Source organism: Lissotriton vulgaris, chromosome 10, assembly GCF_964263255.1.
Source record: "Lissotriton vulgaris chromosome 10, aLisVul1.2, whole genome shotgun sequence".
Taxonomy (NCBI): Eukaryota; Metazoa; Chordata; class Amphibia; order Caudata; family Salamandridae; genus Lissotriton; species Lissotriton vulgaris.
The window spans coordinates 357,185,785-357,206,203 of record NC_141698.1 but is presented as its reverse complement, the minus strand read 5'-3'; positions in this window follow the sequence as shown (position 1 = coordinate 357,206,203).

Sequence of the window (20,419 nt, the reverse complement as noted above, 5' to 3'; positions counted from 1 at the left end):
TTCTATTGAAGTCCTCATATAGGTGCTAGAGTTGTTTAGAGAGTACCAGCAAATGAGGCATAGGATTGAAAGAAGTCTGCTAGGTTGAAAACTAAATTGAGATTATAATTTTTAGTGAGCTTTGGATTGTCACAATATTAGAAACGCCATAGTACTAATAATTGATGCTTAATAAAAATGTTTTTTTGGTAGTGTTGCATTTGGTTTGGAAATATTCAAGTTCTAAAAATTGACTAACAGTGGACTTTTCCATCTGCAGATTATACTGAATGGCCAACAGAGGCAGTGTTGCAGAGGAATATTTCTCTGCTTGCTGATAGAAAAAAAAAAGAAAACTCATTCCTCCGCCTTCTCAATGCCTCGATAAATATACATGGTAAGTCAAACTCTCATTTAATCATTTTGCCATTAATAAAAAAGTTCATATCATCTGATGGCTCTGTGCCTTTTAGTGAGGTCTTCCACATAAATATAATCTTCTAAGACGGTAGCAATATGGATGACGCTATGGCCATCATGATAGTTTATCAAAGACTTTGACTGTCTATGTGGCTCACAAAATCTTCTTTAGATACTTGTGCAGGCAATTTCTCCTCCGAGTTAATTACCATCTTTCAGGCTGGAATGAGGTTTCTTAGGTTAGACAAATTGACTTACTTTCAGATGGAGGGAAGCTATTTAACCTGTTTCCCTGCTTTCTGTGAGTGGGACTCTGATACTCAAGATGGACTGGTATTTAGAAACTGTGTTCTTCTAACTCTAGCCCTCTTTAAATAGGAGCCCAATGCTTTTAATGGTGCAGAGTACTTTCCCATTACACGTCCTACTTGCTGTGCAGTCTTATTCCCAGATACTTACCTAGTGTGTAATTGCTGATGTCTGGTCCTCCGGTGTAATCGTCACCCAGGGCGATTGATCAAGTGGTGCCATTACATCACAAAGCTACAGCAGGATGGCATCTCACATGACGGCCAATCAGTTGACTCTTCTAACTCTAGCCCTCTTTAAATAGGAGCACAATGCTTTTAATGGTTCTGTGTACTTTCCAATTACACCTCCTACTTGCTTTGCAGTCATATTTACAGGTAGTTACCTAGTGTGTATTTGCTGATGTCTGGTCCTCCGGTGTTATAGTCACCCAGGGCGATTGATCAAGTGGTGCCATTACATCACAAACCTACAGCAGGATATCATCTAACATGAGGGCTAATCAGTTGCCTAGTACGCAATAGGATACATGTGTCATGGTATATCAGACGGAGCAATGTAGACAGGATGCCCAGCTGAAGACTAAGGTGGTGAGATGAAAGGACCTAGGCCTTTAGTTGAGACTTATACATATGTTTGAAGGAGTGGTTGATCATAACATTCTGGAGTTCTCTATAGGTTAGCTGATAGGAATGTGCTAAAATTAAGATGTTGGAATCTGTTATTCATAGTTTTTATTATTCCCACAAACCGTAGCGTAAACCTTCCTCCCTTAACATATCAGATCACTGAATTGCTATGGTGTACCATAACCTATAATAATTCCTGTGAGAAGGGCACACTATCTCTTGGCTGACAAAGAGATCTTTCTATCGAAGTCCTCATATAGGTGCTAGAGTTGTGTAGAGAGTACCAGAAAATGAGGCATAGGATTGAAAGAAGTCTACTAGGTTGAAAACTAAATTGAGATTATAATTTTTAGTGAGCTTTGGATTGTCACAATATTAGACACGCCATAGTTCTAATAATTGATGCTTTATAAAAATGTTTTTTTGCTAGTGTTGCATTTGGTTTGGAAATATTCAAGTTCTAAAAATTGACTAACAGTGGACTTTTCCATCTGCAGATTATGCTGAATGGCCAACAGAGGCAGTGTTGCAGAGGAATATTTCTCTGCTTGCTGATAGAAAAAAAAAAGAAAACTCATTTCTCCGCCTTCTCCATGCCTCGATAAATATACCTGGTAAGTCAAACTCTCATTTAATCATTTTGCCATTAATGAAAAGTTCATATCATCTGATGGCTCTCAGTGCCTTTTAGTGAGTTCTTCCACATAAATATAATCTTCTAAGACGGTAGCAATATGGATGACGCTATGGCCATCATGATAGTTTATCAAAGACTTTGACTGTCTATGTGGCTGACAAAATCTTCTTTAGATACTTGTGCAGGCAATTTCTCCTCCGAGTTAATTACCATCTTTCAGGCTGGAATGAGGTTTCTTAGGTTAGAGCAATTGACTTACTTTCAGATGGAGGGAAGCTATTTAACCTGTTTCCCTGCTTTCTGTGAGTGGGACTCTGATACTCAAGATGGACTGGTATTTAGAAACTGTGTTCTTCTAACTCTAGCCCTCTTTAAATAGGAGCCCAATGCTTTTAATGGTGCAGAGTACTTTCCCATTACACCTCCTACTTGCTGTGCAGTCTTATTCCCAGATACTTACCTAGTGTGTAATTGCTGATGTCTAGTCCTCCGGTGTAATCGTCACCCAGGGCGATTGATCAAGTGGTGCCATTACATCACAAAGCTACAGCAGGATGGCATCTCACATGAGGGCCAATCAGTTGACTCTTCTAACTCTAGCCCTCTTTAAATAGGAGCACAATGCTTTTAATGGTTCTGTGTACTTTCCCATTACACCTCCTACTTGCTTTGCAGTCATATTTACAGGTAGTTACCTAGTGTGTATTTGCTGATGTCTGGTCCTCCGGTGTAATAGTCACCCAGGGCGATTGATCAAGTGGTGCCATTACATCACAAACCTACAGCAGGATATCATCTAACATGAGGGCTAATCAGTTGCCTAGTACGCAATAGGATACATGTGTCATGGTATATCAGACGGAGCAATGTAGACAGGATGCCCAGCTGAAGACTAAGGTGGTGAGATGAAAGGACCTAGGCCTTTAGTTGAGACTTATACATATGTTTGAAGGAGTGGTTGATCATAACATTCTGGAGTTCTCTATAGGTTAGCTGATAGGAATGTGCTAAAATTAAGATGTTGGAATCTGTTATTCATAGTTTTTATTATTCCCACAAACCGTAGCGTAAACCTTCCTCCCTTAACATATCAGATCACTGAATTGCTATGGTGTACCATAACCTATAATAATTCCTGTGAGAAGGGCACACTATCTCTTGGCTGACAAAGAGATCTTTCTATCGAAGTCCTCATATAGGTGCTAGAGTTGTGTAGAGAGTACCAGAAAATGAGGCATAGGATTGAAAGAAGTCTACTAGGTTGAAAACTAAATTGAGATTATAATTTTTAGTGATCTTTGGTTTGTCACAATATTAGACACGCCATAGTACTAATAATTGATGCTTTATAAAAATGTTTTTTTGGTAGTGTTGCATTTGTTTTGGAAATATTAAAGTTCTAAAAATTGACTAACAGTGGACTTTTCCATCTGCAGATTATACTGAATGGCCAACAGAGGAGGTGTTGCAGAGGAATATTTCTCTGCTTGCTGATAGAAAAAAAAAGAAAACTAATTTCTCCGCCTTCTCCATGCCTCGATAAATATACATGGTAAGTCAAACTCTCATTTAATCATTTTGCCATTAATAAAAAAGTTCATATCATCTGATGGCCCTGTGCCTTTTAGTGAGGTCTTCCACATAAATATAATCTTCTAAGACGGTAGCAATATGGATGACGCTATGGCCATCATGATAGTTTATCAAAGACTTTGACTGTCTGTGGCTGACAAAATCTTCTTTAGATACTTGTGCAGGCAATTTCTCCTCCGAGTTAATTGCCATCTTTCAGGCTGGAATGAGGTTTCTTAGGTTAGAGCAATTGACTTACTTTCAGATGGAGGGAAGCTATTTAACCTGTTTCCCTGCTTTCTGTGAGTGGGACTCTGATACTCAAGATGGACTGGTATTTAGAAACTGTGTTCTTCTAACTCTAGCCCTCTTTAAATAGGAGCCCAATGCTTTTAATGGTGCAGAGTACTTTCCCATTACACCTCCTACTTGCTGAGCAGTCTTATTCCCAGATACTTACTTAGTGTGTAATTGCTGATGTCTGGTCATCCGGTGTAATCGTCACCCAGGGCGATTGGTCAAGTGGTGCCATTACATCACAAAGCTACAGCAGGATGGCATCTCACATGAGGGCCAATCAGTTGACTCTTCTAACTCTAGCCCTCTTTAAATAGGAGCACAATGCTTTTAATGGTTCTGTGTACTTTCCCATTACACCTCCTACTTGCTTTGCAGTCATATTTACAGGTAGTTACCTAGTGTGTATTTGCTGATGTCTGGTCCTCCGGTGAAATAGTCACCCAGGGCGATTGATCAAGTGGTGCCATTAAATCACAAACCTACAGCAGGATATCATCTAACATGAGGGCTAATCAGTTGCCTAGTACGCAATAGGATACATGTGTCATGGTATATCAGACGGAGCAATGTAGACAGGATGCCCAGCTGAAGACTAAGGTGGTGAGATGAAAGGACCTAGGCCTTTAGTTGAGACTTATACATATGTTTGAAGGAGTGGTTGATCATAACATTCTGGAGTTCTCTATAGGTTAGCTGATAGGAATGTGCTAAAATTAAGAATTTGGAATCTGTTATTCATAGTTTTTATTATTCCCATAAACCGTAGCGTAAACCTTCCTCCCTTAACATATCAGATCACTGAATTGCTATGGTGTACCATAACCTATAATAATTCCTGTGAGAAGGGCACACTATCTCTTGGCTGACAAAGAGATCTTTCTATCGAAGTCCTCATATAGGTGCTAGAGTTGTGTAGAGAGTACCAGAAAATGAGGCATAGGATTGAAAGAAGTCTACTAGGTTGAAAACTAAATTGAGATTATAATTTTTAGTGAGCTTTGGATTGTCACAATATTAGACACGCCATAGTTCTAATAATTGATGCTTTATAAAAATGTTTTTTTGGTAGTGTTGCATTTGGTTTGGAAATATTCAAGTTCTAAAAATTGACTAACAGTGGACTTTTCCATCTGCAGATTATACTGAATGGCCAACAGAGGCAGTGTTGCAGAGGAATATTTCTCTGCTTGCTGATAGAAAAAAAAAGAAAACTCATTTCTCCGCCTTCTCCATGCCTCGATAAATATACCTGGTAAGTCAAACTCTCATTTAATCATTTTGCCATTAATGAAAAGTTCATATCATCTGATGGCTCTCAGTGCTTTTTAGTGAGTTCTTCCACATAAATATAATCTTCTAAGACGGTAGCAATATGGATGACGCTATGGCCATCATGATAGTTTATCAAAGACTTTGACTGTCTATGTGGCTGACAAAATCTTCTTTAGATACTTGTGCAGGCAATTTCTCCTCCGAGTTAATTACCATCTTTCAGGCTGGAATGAGGTTTCTCAGGTTAGAGCAATTGACTTACTTTCAGATGGAGGGAAGCTATTTAACCTGTTTCCCTGCTTTCTGTGAGTGGGACTCTGATACTCAAGATGGAATGGTATTTAGAAACTGTGTTCTTCTAACTCTAGCCCTCTTTAAATAGGAGCCCAATGCTTTTAATGGTGCAGAGTACTTTCCCATTACACCTCCTACTTGCTGTGCAGTCTTATTCCCAGATACTTACCTAGTGTGTAATTGCTGATGTCTAGTCCTCCGGTGTAATCGTCACCCAGGGCGATTGATCAAGTGGTGCCATTACATCACAAAGCTACAGCAGGATGGCATCTCACATGAGGGCCAATCAGTTGACTCTTCTAACTCTAGCCCTCTTTAAATAGGAGCACAATGCTTTTAATGGTTCTGTGTACTTTCCCATTACACCTCCTACTTGCTTTGCAGTCATATTTACAGGTAGTTACCTAGTGTGTATTTGCTGATGTCTGGTCCTCCGGTGAAATAGTCACCCAGGGCGATTGATCAAGTGGTGCCATTAAATCACAAACCTACAGCAGGATATCATCTAACATGAGGGCTAATCAGTTGCCTAGTACGCAATAGGATACATGTGTCATGGTATATCAGACGGAGCAATGTAGACAGGATGCCCAGCTGAAGACTAAGGTGGTGAGATGAAAGGACCTAGGCCTTTAGTTGAGACTTATACATATGTTTGAAGGAGTGGTTGATCATAACATTCTGGAGTTCTCTATAGGTTAGCTGATAGGAATGTGCTAAAATTAAGATGTTGGAATCTGTTATTCATAGTTTTTATTATTCCCACAAACCGTAGCGTAAACCTTCCTCCCTTAACATATCAGATCACTGAATTGCTATGGTGTACCATAACCTATAATAATTCCTGTGAGAAGGGCACACTATCTCTTGGCTGACAAAGAGATCTTTCTATCGAAGTCCTCATATAGGTGCTAGAAGTGTGTAGAGAGTACCAGCAAATGAGGCATAGGATTGAAAGAAGTCTGCTAGGTTGAAAACTAAATTGAGATTATAATTTTTAGTGAGCTTTGGATTGTCACAATATTAGAAACGCCATAGTACTAATAATTGATGCTTAATAAAAATGTTTTTTTGGTAGTGTTGCATTTGGTTTGGAAATATTCAAGTTCTAAAAATTGACTAACAGTGGACTTTTCCATCTGCAGATTATACTGAATGGCCAACAGAGGCAGTGTTGCAGAGGAATATTTCTCTGCTTGCTGATAGAAAAAAAAAAGAAAACTCATTTCTCCGCCTTCTCCATGCCTCGATAAATATACCTGGTAAGTCAAACTCTCATTTAATCATTTTGCCATTAATGAAAAGTTCATATCATCTGATGGCTCTCAGTGCCTTTTAGTGAGTTCTTCCACATAAATATAATCTTCTAAGACGGTAGCAATATGGATGACGCTATGGCCATCATGATAGTTTATCAAAGACTTTGACTGTCTATGTGGCTGACAAAATCTTCTTTAGATACTTGTGCAGGCAATTTCTCCTCCGAGTTAATTACCATCTTTCAGGCTGGAATGAGGTTTCTCAGGTTAGAGCAATTGACTTACTTTCAGATGGAGGGAAGCTATTTAACCTGTTTCCCTGCTTTCTGTGAGTGGGACTCTGATACTCAAGATGGACTGGTATTTAGAAACTGTGTTCTTTTAACTCTAGTCCTCTTTAAATAGGAGCCCAATGCTTTTAATGGTGCAGAGTACTTTCCCATTACACCTCCTACTTGCTGTGCAGTCTTATTCCCAGATACTTACCTAGTGTGTAATTGCTGATGTCTAGTCCTCCAGTGTAATCGTCACCCAGGGCGATTGATCAAGTGGTGCCATTACATCACAAAGCTACAGCAGGATGACATCTCACATGAGGGCCAATCAGTTGACTCTTCTAACTCTAGCCCTCTTTAAATAGGAGCACAATGCTTTTAATGGTTCTGTGTACTTTCCCATTACACCTCCTACTTGCTTTGCAGTCATATTTACAGGTAGTTACCTAGTGTGTATTTGCTGATGTCTGGTCCTCCGGTGAAATAGTCACCCAGGGCGATTGATCAAGTGGTGCCATTAAATCACAAACCTACAGCAGGATATCATCTAACATGAGGGCTAATCAGTTGCCTAGTACGCAATAGGATACATGTGTCATGGTATATCAGACGGAGCAATGTAGACAGGATGCCCAGCTGAAGACTAAGGTGGTGAGATGAAAGGACCTAGGCCTTTAGTTGAGACTTATACATATGTTTGAAGGAGTGGTTGATCATAACATTCTGGAGTTCTCTATAGGTTAGCTGATAGGAATGTGCTAAAATTAAGATGTTGGAATCTGTTATTCATAGTTTTTATTATTCCCACAAACCGTAGCGTAAACCTTCCTCCCTTAACATATCAGATCACTGAATTGCTATGGTGTACCATAACCTATAATAATTCCTGTGAGAAGGGCACACTATCTCTTGGCTGACAAAGAGATCTTTCTATCGAAGTCCTCATATAGGTGCTAGAAGTGTGTAGAGAGTACCAGCAAATGAGGCATAGGATTGAAAGAAGTCTGCTAGGTTGAAAACTAAATTGAGATTATAATTTTTAGTGAGCTTTGGATTGTCACAATATTAGAAACGCCATAGTACTAATAATTGATGCTTAATAAAAATGTTTTTTTGGTAGTGTTGCATTTGGTTTGGAAATATTCAAGTTCTAAAAATTGACTAACAGTGGACTTTTCCATCTGCAGATTATACTGAATGGCCAACAGAGGCAGTGTTGCAGAGGAATATTTCTCTGCTTGCTGATAGAAAAAAAAAAGAAAACTCATTTCTCCGCCTTCTCCATGCCTCGATAAATATACCTGGTAAGTCAAACTCTCATTTAATCATTTTGCCATTAATGAAAAGTTCATATCATCTGATGGCTCTCAGTGCCTTTTAGTGAGTTCTTCCACATAAATATAATCTTCTAAGACGGTAGCAATATGGATGACGCTATGGCCATCATGATAGTTTATCAAAGACTTTGACTGTCTATGTGGCTGACAAAATCTTCTTTAGATACTTGTGCAGGCAATTTCTCCTCCGAGTTAATTACCATCTTTCAGGCTGGAATGAGGTTTCTCAGGTTAGAGCAATTGACTTACTTTCAGATGGAGGGAAGCTATTTAACCTGTTTCCCTGCTTTCTGTGAGTGGGACTCTGATACTCAAGATGGACTGGTATTTAGAAACTGTGTTCTTTTAACTCTAGTCCTCTTTAAATAGGAGCCCAATGCTTTTAATGGTGCAGAGTACTTTCCCATTACACCTCCTACTTGCTGTGCAGTCTTATTCCCAGATACTTACCTAGTGTGTAATTGCTGATGTCTAGTCCTCCAGTGTAATCGTCACCCAGGGCGATTGATCAAGTGGTGCCATTACATCACAAAGCTACAGCAGGATGACATCTCACATGAGGGCCAATCAGTTGACTCTTCTAACTCTAGCCCTCTTTAAATAGGAGCACAATGCTTTTAATGGTTCTGTGTACTTTCCCATTACACCTCCTACTTGCTTTGCAGTCATATTTACAGGTAGTTACCTAGTGTGTATTTGCTGATGTCTGGTCCTCCGGTGAAATAGTCACCCAGGGCGATTGATCAAGTGGTGCCATTAAATCACAAACCTACAGCAGGATATCATCTAACATGAGGGCTAATCAGTTGCCTAGTACGCAATAGGATACATGTGTCATGGTATATCAGACGGAGCAATGTAGACAGGATGCCCAGCTGAAGACTAAGGTGGTGAGATGAAAGGACCTAGGCCTTTAGTTGAGACTTATACATATGTTTGAAGGAGTGGTTGATCATAACATTCTGGAGTTCTCTATAGGTTAGCTGATAGGAATGTGCTAAAATTAAGATGTTGGAATCTGTTATTCATAGTTTTTATTATTCCCACAAACCGTAGCGTAAACCTTCCTCCCTTAACATATCAGATCACTGAATTGCTATGGTGTACCATAACCTATAATAATTCCTGTGAGAAGGGCACACTATCTCTTGGCTGACAAAGAGATCTTTCTATCGAAGTCCTCATATAGGTGCTAGAAGTGTGTAGAGAGTACCAGCAAATGAGGCATAGGATTGAAAGAAGTCTGCTAGGTTGAAAACTAAATTGAGATTATAATTTTTAGTGAGCTTTGGATTGTCACAATATTAGAAACGCCATAGTACTAATAATTGATGCTTAATAAAAATGTTTTTTTGGTAGTGTTGCATTTGGTTTGGAAATATTCAAGTTCTAAAAATTGACTAACAGTGGACTTTTCCATCTGCAGATTATACTGAATGGCCAACAGAGGCAGTGTTGCAGAGGAATATTTCTCTGCTTGCTGATAGAAAAAAAAAGAAAACTAATTTCTCCGCCTTCTCCATGCCTCGATAAATATACATGGTAAGTCAAACTTTCATTTAATCATTTTGCCATTAATAAAACAGTTCATATCATCTGATGGCTCTGTGCCTTTTAGTGAGGTCTTCCACATAAATATAATCTTCTAAGACGGTAGCAATATGGATGACGCTATGGCCATCATGATAGTTTATCAAAGACTTTGACTGTCTATGTGGCTGACAAAATCTTCTTTAGATACTTGTGCAGGCAATTTCTCCTCCGAGTTAATTACCATCTTTCAGGCTGGAATGAGGTTTCTTAGGTTAGAGCAATTGACTTACTTTCAGATGGAGGGAAGCTATTTAACCTGTTTCCCTGCTTTCTGTGAGTGGGACTCTGATACTCAAGATGGACTGGTATTTAGAAACTGTGTTCTTCTAACTCTAGCCCTCTTTAAATAGGAGCCCAATGCTTTTAATGGTGCAGAGTACTTTCCCATTACACCTCCTACTTGCTGTGCAGTCTAATTCCCAGATACTTACCTAGTGTGTAATTGCTGATGTCTGGTCCTCCGGTGTAATCGTCACCCAGGGCGATTGATCAAGTGGTGCCATTACATCACAAAGCTACAGCAGGATGGCATCTCACATGACGGCCAATCAGTTGACTCTTCTAACTCTAGCCCTCTTTAAATAGGAGCACACTGCTTTTAATGGTTCTGTGTACTTTCCCATTACACCTCCTACTTGCTTTGCAGTCATATTTACAGGTAGTTACCTAGTGTGTATTTGCTGATGTCTGGTCCTCCGGTGTAATAGTCACCCAGGGCGATTGATCAAGTGGTGCCATTACATCACAAACCTACAGCAGGATATCATCTAACATGAGGGCTAATCAGTTGCCTAGTACGCAATAGGATACATGTGTCATGGTATATCAGACGGAGCAATGTAGACAGGATGCCCAGCTGAAGACTAAGGTGGTGAGATGAAAGGACCTAGGCCTTTAGTTGAGACTTATACATATGTTTGAAGGAGTGGTTGATCATAACATTCTGGAGTTCTCTATAGGTTAGCTGATAGGAATGTGCTAAAATTAAGATGTTGGAATCTGTTATTCATAGTTTTTATTATTCCCACAAACCGTAGCGTAAACCTTCCTTTCTTAACATATCAGATCACTGAATTGCTATGGTGTACCATAACCTATAATAATTCCTGTGAGAAGGGCACACTATCTCTTGGCTGACAAAGAGATCTTTCTATCGAAGTCCTCATATAGGTGCTAGAGTTGTGTAGAGAGTACCAGAAAATGAGGCATAGGATTGAAAGAAGTCTACTAGGTTGAAAACTAAATTGAGATTATAATTTTTAGTGAGCTTTGGATTGTCACAATATTAGACACGCCATAGTTCTAATAATTGATGCTTTATAAAAATGTTTTTTTGGTAGTGTTGCATTTGTTTTGGAAATATTCAAGTTCTAAAAATTGACTAACAGTGGACTTTTCCATCTGCAGATTATACTGAATGGCCAACAGAGGAGGTGTTGCAGAGGAATATTTCTCTGCTTGCTGATAGAAAAAAAAAGAAAACTAATTTCTCCGCCTTCTCCATGCCTCGATAAATATACATGGTAAGTCAAACTCTCATTTAATCATTTTGCCATTAATAAAAAAGTTCATATCATCTGATGGCCCTGTGCCTTTTAGTGAGGTCTTCCACATAAATATAATCTTCTAAGACGGTAGCAATATGGATGACGCTATGGCCATCATGATAGTTTATCAAAGACTTTGACTGTCTATGTGGCTGACAAAATCTTCTTTAGATACTTGTGCAGGCAATTTCTCCTCCGAGTTAATTACCATCTTTCAGGCTGGAATGAGGTTTCTCAGGTTAGAGCAATTGACTTACTTTCAGATGGAGGGAAGCTATTTAACCTGTTTCCCTGCTTTCTGTGAGTGGGACTCTGATACTCAAGATGGACTGGTATTTAGAAACTGTGTTCTTTTAACTCTAGCCCTCTTTAAATAGGAGCCCAATGCTTTTAATGGTGCAGAGTACTTTCCCATTACACCTCCTACTTGCTGTGCAGTCTTATTCCCAGATACTTACCTAGTGTGTAATTGCTGATGTCTAGTCCTCCAGTGTAATCGTCACCCAGGGCGATTGATCAAGTGGTGCCATTACATCACAAAGCTACAGCAGGATGACATCTCACATGAGGGCCAATCAGTTGACTCTTCTAACTCTAGCCCTCTTTAAATAGGAGCACAATGCTTTTAATGGTTCTGTGTACTTTCCCATTACACCTCCTACTTGCTTTGCAGTCATATTTACAGGTAGTTACCTAGTGTGTATTTGCTGATGTCTGGTCCTCCGGTGAAATAGTCACCCAGGGCGATTGATCAAGTGGTGCCATTAAATCACAAACCTACAGCAGGATATCATCTAACATGAGGGCTAATCAGTTGCCTAGTACGCAATAGGATACATGTGTCATGGTATATCAGACGGAGCAATGTAGACAGGATGCCCAGCTGAAGACTAAGGTGGTGAGATGAAAGGACCTAGGCCTTTAGTTGAGACTTATACATATGTTTGAAGGAGTGGTTGATCATAACATTCTGGAGTTCTCTATAGGTTAGCTGATAGGAATGTGCTAAAATTAAGATGTTGGAATCTGTTATTCATAGTTTTTATTATTCCCACAAACCGTAGCGTAAACCTTCCTCCCTTAACATATCAGATCACTGAATTGCTATGGTGTACCATAACCTATAATAATTCCTGTGAGAAGGGCACACTATCTCTTGGCTGACAAAGAGATCTTTCTATCGAAGTCCTCATATAGGTGCTAGAAGTGTGTAGAGAGTACCAGCAAATGAGGCATAGGATTGAAAGAAGTCTGCTAGGTTGAAAACTAAATTGAGATTATAATTTTTAGTGAGCTTTGGATTGTCACAATATTAGAAACGCCATAGTACTAATAATTGATGCTTAATAAAAATGTTTTTTTGGTAGTGTTGCATTTGGTTTGGAAATATTCAAGTTCTAAAAATTGACTAACAGTGGACTTTTCCATCTGCAGATTATACTGAATGGCCAACAGAGGCAGTGTTGCAGAGGAATATTTCTCTGCTTGCTGATAGAAAAAAAAAAGAAAACTCATTCCTCGGCCTTCTCAATGCCTCGATAAATATACATGGTAAGTCAAACTCTCATTTAATCACTTTGCCATTAATAAAAAGTTCATATCATCTGATGGCTCTCAGTGCCTTTTAGTGAGGTCTTCCACATAAATATAATCTTCTAAGACGGTAGCAATATGGATGACGCTATGGCCATCATGATAGTTTATCAAAGACTTTGACTGTCTATGTGGCTGACAAAATCTTCTTTAGATACTTGTGCAGGCAATTTCTCCTCCGAGTTAATTACCATCTTTCAGGCTGGAATGAGGTTTCTTAGGTTAGAGCAATTGACTTACTTTCAGATGGAGGGAAGCTATTTAACTTGTTTCCCTGCTTTCTGTGAGTGGGACTCTGATACTCAAGATGGACTGGTATTTAGAAACTGTGTTCTTCTAACTCTAGCCCTCTTTAAATAGGAGCCCAATGCTTTTAATGGTGCAGAGTACTTTCCCATTACACCTCCTACTTGCTGTGCAGTCTAATTCCCAGATACTTACCTAGTGTGTAATTGCTGATGTCTGGTCCTCCGGTGTAATCGTCACCCAGGGCGATTGATCAAGTGGTGCCATTACATCACAAAGCTACAGCAGGATGGCATCTCACATGAGGGCCAATCAGTTGACTCTTCTATCTCTAGCCCTCTTTAAATAGGAGCACAATGCTTTTATTGGTTCTGTGTACTTTCCCATTACACCTCCTACTTGCTTTGCAGTCATATTTACAGGTAGTTACCTAGTGTGCATTTGCTGATGTCTGGTCCTCCGGTGTAATAGTCACCCAGGGCGATTGATCAAGTGGTGCCATTACATCACAAACCTACAGCAGCATATCATCTAACATGAGGGCTAATCAGTTGCCTAGTACGCAATAGGATACATGTGTCATGGTATATCAGACGGAGCAATGTAGACAGGATGCCCAGCTGAAGACTAAGGTGGTGAGATGAAAGGACCTAGGCCTTTAGTTGAGACTTATACATATGTTTGAAGGAGTGGTTGATCATAACATTCTGGAGTTCTCTATAGGTTAGCTGATCGGAATGTGCTAAAATTAAGATGTTGGAATCTGTTATTCATAGTTTTTATTATTCCCACAAACCGTAGCGTAAACCTTCCTCCCTTAACATATCAGATCACTGAATTGCTATGGTGTACCATAACCTATAATAATTCCTGTGAGAAGGGCACACTATCTCTTGGCTGACAAAGAGATCTTTCTATCGAAGTCCTCATATAGGTGCTAGAGTTGTGTAGAGAGTACCAGAAAATGAGGCATAGGATTGAAAGAAGTCTACTAGGTTGAAAACTAAATTGAGATTATAATTTTTAGTGAGCTTTGGATTGTCACAATATTAGACACGCCATAGTTCTAATAATTGATGCTTTATAAAAATGTTTTTTTGGTAGTGTTGCATTAGGTTTGGAAATATTCAAGTTCTAAAAATTGACTAACAGTGGACTTTTCCATCTGCAGATTATACTGAATGGCCAACAGAGGCAGTGTTGCAGAGGAATATTTCTCTGCTTGCTGATAGAAAAAAAAAAGAAAACTCATTTCTCCGCCTTCTCCATGCCTCGATAAATATACCTGGTAAGTCAAACTCTCATTTAATCATTTTGCCATTAATGAAAAGTTCATATCATCTGATGGCTCTCAGTGCCTTTTAGTGAGGTCTTCCACATAAATATAATCTTCTAAGACGGTAGCAATATGGATGACGCTATGGCCATCATGATAGTTTATCAAAGACTTTGACTGTCTATGTGGCTGACAAAATCTTCTTTAGATACTTGTGCAGGCAATTTCTCCTCCGAGTTAATTACCATCTTTCAGGCTGGAATGAGGTTTCTTAGGTTAGAGCAATTGACTTACTTTCAGATGGAGGGAAGCTATTTAACCTGTTTCCCTGCTTTCTGTGAGTGGGACTCTGATACTCAAGATGGACTGGTATTTAGAAACTGTGTTCTTCTAACTCTAGCCCTCTTTAAATAGGAGCCCAATGCTTTTAATGGTGCAGAGTACTTTCCCATTACACCTCCTACTTGCTGTGCAGTCTAATTCCCAGATACTTACCTAGTGTGTAATTGCTGATGTCTGGTCCTCCGGTGTAATCGTCACCCAGGGCGATTGATCAAGTGGTGCCATTACATCACAAAGCTACAGCAGGATGGCATCTCACATGAGGGCCAATCAGTTGACTCTTCTATCTCTAGCCCTCTTTAAATAGGAGCACAATGCTTTTATTGGTTCTGTGTACTTTCCCATTACACCTCCTACTTGCTTTGCAGTCATATTTACAGGTAGTTACCTAGTGTGTATTTGCTGATGTCTGGTCCTCCGGTGTAATAGTCACCCAGGGCGATTGATCAAGTGGTGCCATTACATCACAAACCTACAGCAGCATATCATCTAACATGAGGGCTAATCAGTTGCCTAGTACGCAATAGGATACATGTGTCATGGTATATCAGACGGAGCAATGTAGACAGGATGCCCAGCTGAAGACTAAGGTGGTGAGATGAAAGGACCTAGGCCTTTAGTTGAGACTTATACATATGTTTGAAGGAGTGGTTGATCATAACATTCTGGAGTTCTCTATAGGTTAGCTGATCGGAATGTGCTAAAATTAAGATGTTGGAATCTGTTATTCATAGTTTTTATTATTCCCACAAACCGTAGCGTAAACCTTCCTCCCTTAACATATCAGATCACTGAATTGCTATGGTGTACCATAACCTATAATAATTCCTGTGAGAAGGGCACACTATCTCTTGGCTGACAAAGAGATCTTTCTATCGAAGTCCTCATATAGGTGCTAGAAGTGTGTAGAGAGTACCAGCAAATGAGGCATAGGATTGAAAGAAGTCTGCTAGGTTGAAAACTAAATTGAGATTATAATTTTTAGTGAGCTTTGGATTGTCACAATATTAGAAACGCCATAGTACTAATAATTGATGCTTAATAAAAATGTTTTTTTGGTAGTGTTGCATTTGGTTTGGAAATATTCAAGTTCTAAAAATTGACTAACAGTGGACTTTTCCATCTGCAGATTATACTGAATGGCCAACAGAGGCAGTGTTGCAGAGGAATATTTCTCTGCTTGCTGATAGAAAAAAAAAAGAAAACTCATTTCTCCGCCTTCTCCATGCCTCGATAAATATACCTGGTAAGTCAAACTCTCATTTAATCATTTTGCCATTAATGAAAAGTTCATATCATCTGATGGCTCTCAGTGCCTTTTAGTGAGTTCTTCCACATAAATATAATCTTCTAAGACGGTAGCAATATGGATGACGCTATGGCCATCATGATAGTTTATCAAAGACTTTGACTGTCTATGTGGCTGACAAAATCTTCTTTAGATACTTGTGCAGGCAATTTCTCCTCCGAGTTAATTACCATCTTTCAGGCTGGAATGAGGTTTCTCAGGTTAGAGCAATTGACTTACTTTCAGATGGAGGGAAGCTATTTAACCTGTTTCCCTGCTTTCTGTGAGTGGGACTCTGATACTCAAGATGGACTGGTATTTAGAAACTGTGTTCTTTTAACTCTAGCCCTCTTTAAATAGGAGCCCAATGCTTTTAATGGTGCAGAGTACTTTCCCATTACACCTCCTACTTGCTGTGCAGTCTAATTCCCAGATACTTACCTAGTGTGTAATTGCTGATGTCTGGTCCTCCGGTGTAATCGTCACCCAGGGCGATTGATCAAGTGGTGCCATTACATCACAAAGCTACAGCAGGATGGCATCTCACATGAGGGCCAATCAGTTGACTCTTCTATCTCTAGCCCTCTTTAAATAGGAGCACAATGCTTTTATTGGTTCTGTGTACTTTCCCATTACACCTCCTACTTGCTTTGCAGTCATATTTACAGGTAGTTACCTAGTGTGTATTTGCTGATGTCTGGTCCTCCGGTGTAATAGTCACCCAGGGCGATTGATCAAGTGGTGCCATTACATCACAAACCTACAGCAGCATATCATCTAACATGAGGGCTAATCAGTTGCCTAGTACGCAATAGGATACATGTGTCATGGTATATCAGACGGAGCAATGTAGACAGGATGCCCAGCTGAAGACTAAGGTGGTGAGATGAAAGGACCTAGGCCTTTAGTTGAGACTTATACATATGTTTGAAGGAGTGGTTGATCATAACATTCTGGAGTTCTCTATAGGTTAGCTGATCGGAATGTGCTAAAATTAAGATGTTGGAATCTGTTATTCATAGTTTTTATTATTCCCACAAACCGTAGCGTAAACCTTCCTCCCTTAACATATCAGATCACTGAATTGCTATGGTGTACCATAACCTATAATAATTCCTGTGAGAAGGGCACACTATCTCTTGGCTGACAAAGAGATCTTTCTATCGAAGTCCTCATATAGGTGCTAGAAGTGTGTAGAGAGTACCAGCAAATGAGGCATAGGATTGAAAGAAGTCTGCTAGGTTGAAAACTAAATTGAGATTATAATTTTTAGTGAGCTTTGGATTGTCACAATATTAGAAACGCCATAGTACTAATAATTGATGCTTAATAAAAATGTTTTTTTGGTAGTGTTGCATTTGGTTTGGAAATATTCAAGTTCTAAAAATTGACTAACAGTGGACTTTTCCATCTGCAGATTATACTGAATGGCCAACAGAGGCAGTGTTGCAGAGGAATATTTCTCTGCTTGCTGATAGAAAAAAAAAAGAAAACTCATTTCTCCGCCTTCTCCATGCCTCGATAAATATACCTGGTAAGTCAAACTCTCATTTAATCATTTTGCCATTAATGAAAAGTTCATATCATCTGATGGCTCTCAGTGCCTTTTAGTGAGTTCTTCCACATAAATATAATCTTCTAAGACGGTAGCAATATGGATGACGCTATGGCCATCATGATAGTTTATCAAAGACTTTGACTGTCTATGTGGCTGACAAAATCTTCTTTAGATACTTGTGCAGGCAATTTCTCCTCCGAGTTAATTACCATCTTTCAGGCTGGAATGAGGTTTCTCAGGTTAGAGCAATTGACTTACTTTCAGATGGAGGGAAGCTATTTAACCTGTTTCCCTGCTTTCTGTGAGTGGGACTCTGATACTCAAGATGGACTGGTATTTAGAAACTGTGTTCTTTTAACTCTAGCCCTCTTTAAATAGGAGCCCAATGCTTTTAATGGTGCAGAGTACTTTCCCATTACACCTCCTACTTGCTGTGCAGTCTAATTCCCAGATACTTACCTAGTGTGTAATTGCTGATGTCTGGTCCTCCGGTGTAATCGTCACCCAGGGCGATTGATCAAGTGGTGCCATTACATCACAAAGCTACAGCAGGATGGCATCTCACATGAGGGCCAATCAGTTGACTCTTCTATCTCTAGCCCTCTTTAAATAGGAGCACAATGCTTTTATTGGTTCTGTGTACTTTCCCATTACACCTCCTACTTGCTTTGCAGTCATATTTACAGGTAGTTACCTAGTGTGTATTTGCTGATGTCTGGTCCTCCGGTGTAATAGTCACCCAGGGCGATTGATCAAGTGGTGCCATTACATCACAAACCTACAGCAGCATATCATCTAACATGAGGGCTAATCAGTTGCCTAGTACGCAATAGGATACATGTGTCATGGTATATCAGACGGAGCAATGTAGACAGGATGCCCAGCTGAAGACTAAGGTGGTGAGATGAAAGGACCTAGGCCTTTAGTTGAGACTTATACATATGTTTGAAGGAGTGGTTGATCATAACATTCTGGAGTTCTCTATAGGTTAGCTGATCGGAATGTGCTAAAATTAAGATGTTGGAATCTGTTATTCATAGTTTTTATTATTCCCACAAACCGTAGCGTAAACCTTCCTCCCTTAACATATCAGATCACTGAATTGCTATGGTGTACCATAACCTATAATAATTCCTGTGAGAAGGGCACACTATCTCTTGGCTGACAAAGAGATCTTTCTATCGAAGTCCTCATATAGGTGCTAGAGTTGTGTAGAGAGTACCAGAAAATGAGGCATAGGATTGAAAGAAGTCTACTAGGTTGAAAACTAAATTGAGATTATAATTTTTAGTGAGCTTTGGATTGTCACAATATTAGACACGCCATAGTTCTAATAATTGATGCTTTATAAAAATGTTTTTTTGGTAGTGTTGCATTAGGTTTGGAAATATTCAAGTTCTAAAAATTGACTAACAGTTGACTTTTCCATCTGCAGATTATACTGAATGGCCAACAGAGGCAGTGTTGCAGAGGAATATTTCTCTGCTTGCTGATAGAAAAAAAAAAGAAAACTCATTTCTCCGCCTTCTCCATGCCTCGATAAATATACCTGGTAAGTCAAACTCTCATTTAATCATTTTGCCATTAATGAAAAGTTCATATCATCTGATGGCTCTCAGTGCCTTTTAGTGAGGTCTTCCACATAAATATAATCTTCTAAGACGGTAGCAATATGGATGACGCTATGGCCATCATGATAGTTTATCAAAGACTTTGACTGTCTATGTGGCTGACAAAATCTTCTTTAGATACTTGTGCAGGCAATTTCTCCTCCGAGTTAATTACCATCTTTCAGGCTGGAATGAGGTTTCTTAGGTTAGAGCAATTGACTTACTTTCAGATGGAGGGAAGCTATTTAACCTGTTTCCCTGCTTTCTGTGAGTGGGACTCTGATACTCAAGATGGACTGGTATTTAGAAACTGTGTTCTTCTAACTCTAGCCCTCTTTAAATAGGAGCCCAATGCTTTTAATGGTGCAGAGTACTTTCCCATTACACCTCCTACTTGCTGTGCAGTCTTATTCCCAGATACTTACCTAGTGTGTAATTGCTGATGTCTAGTCCTCCGGTGTAATCGTCACCCAGGGCGATTGATCAAGTGGTGCCATTACATCACAAAGCTACAGCAGGATGGCATCTCACATGAGGGCCAATCAGTTGACTCTTCTAACTCTAGCCCTCTTTAAATAGGAGCACAATGCTTTTAATGGTTCTGTGTACTTTCCCATTACACCTCCTACTTGCTTTGCTGTCATATTTACAGGTAGTTACCTAGTGTGTATTTGCTGATGTCTGGTCCTCCGGTGTAATAGTCACCCAGGGCGATTGATCAAGTGGTGCCATTACATCACAAACCTACAGCAGGATATCATCTAACATGAGGGCTAATCAGTTGCCTAGTACGCAATAGGATACATGTGTCATGGTATATCAGACGGAGCAATGTAGACAGGATGCCCAGCTGAAGACTAAGGTGGTGAGATGAAAGGACCTAGGCCTTTAGTTGAGACTTATACATATGTTTGAAGGAGTGGTTGATCATAACATTCTGGAGTTCTCTATAGGTTAGCTGATCGGAATGTGCTAAAATTAAGATGTTGGAATCTGTTATTCATAGTTTTTATTATTCCCACAAACCGTAGCGTAAACCTTCCTCCCTTAACATATCAGATCACTGAATTGCTATGGTGTACC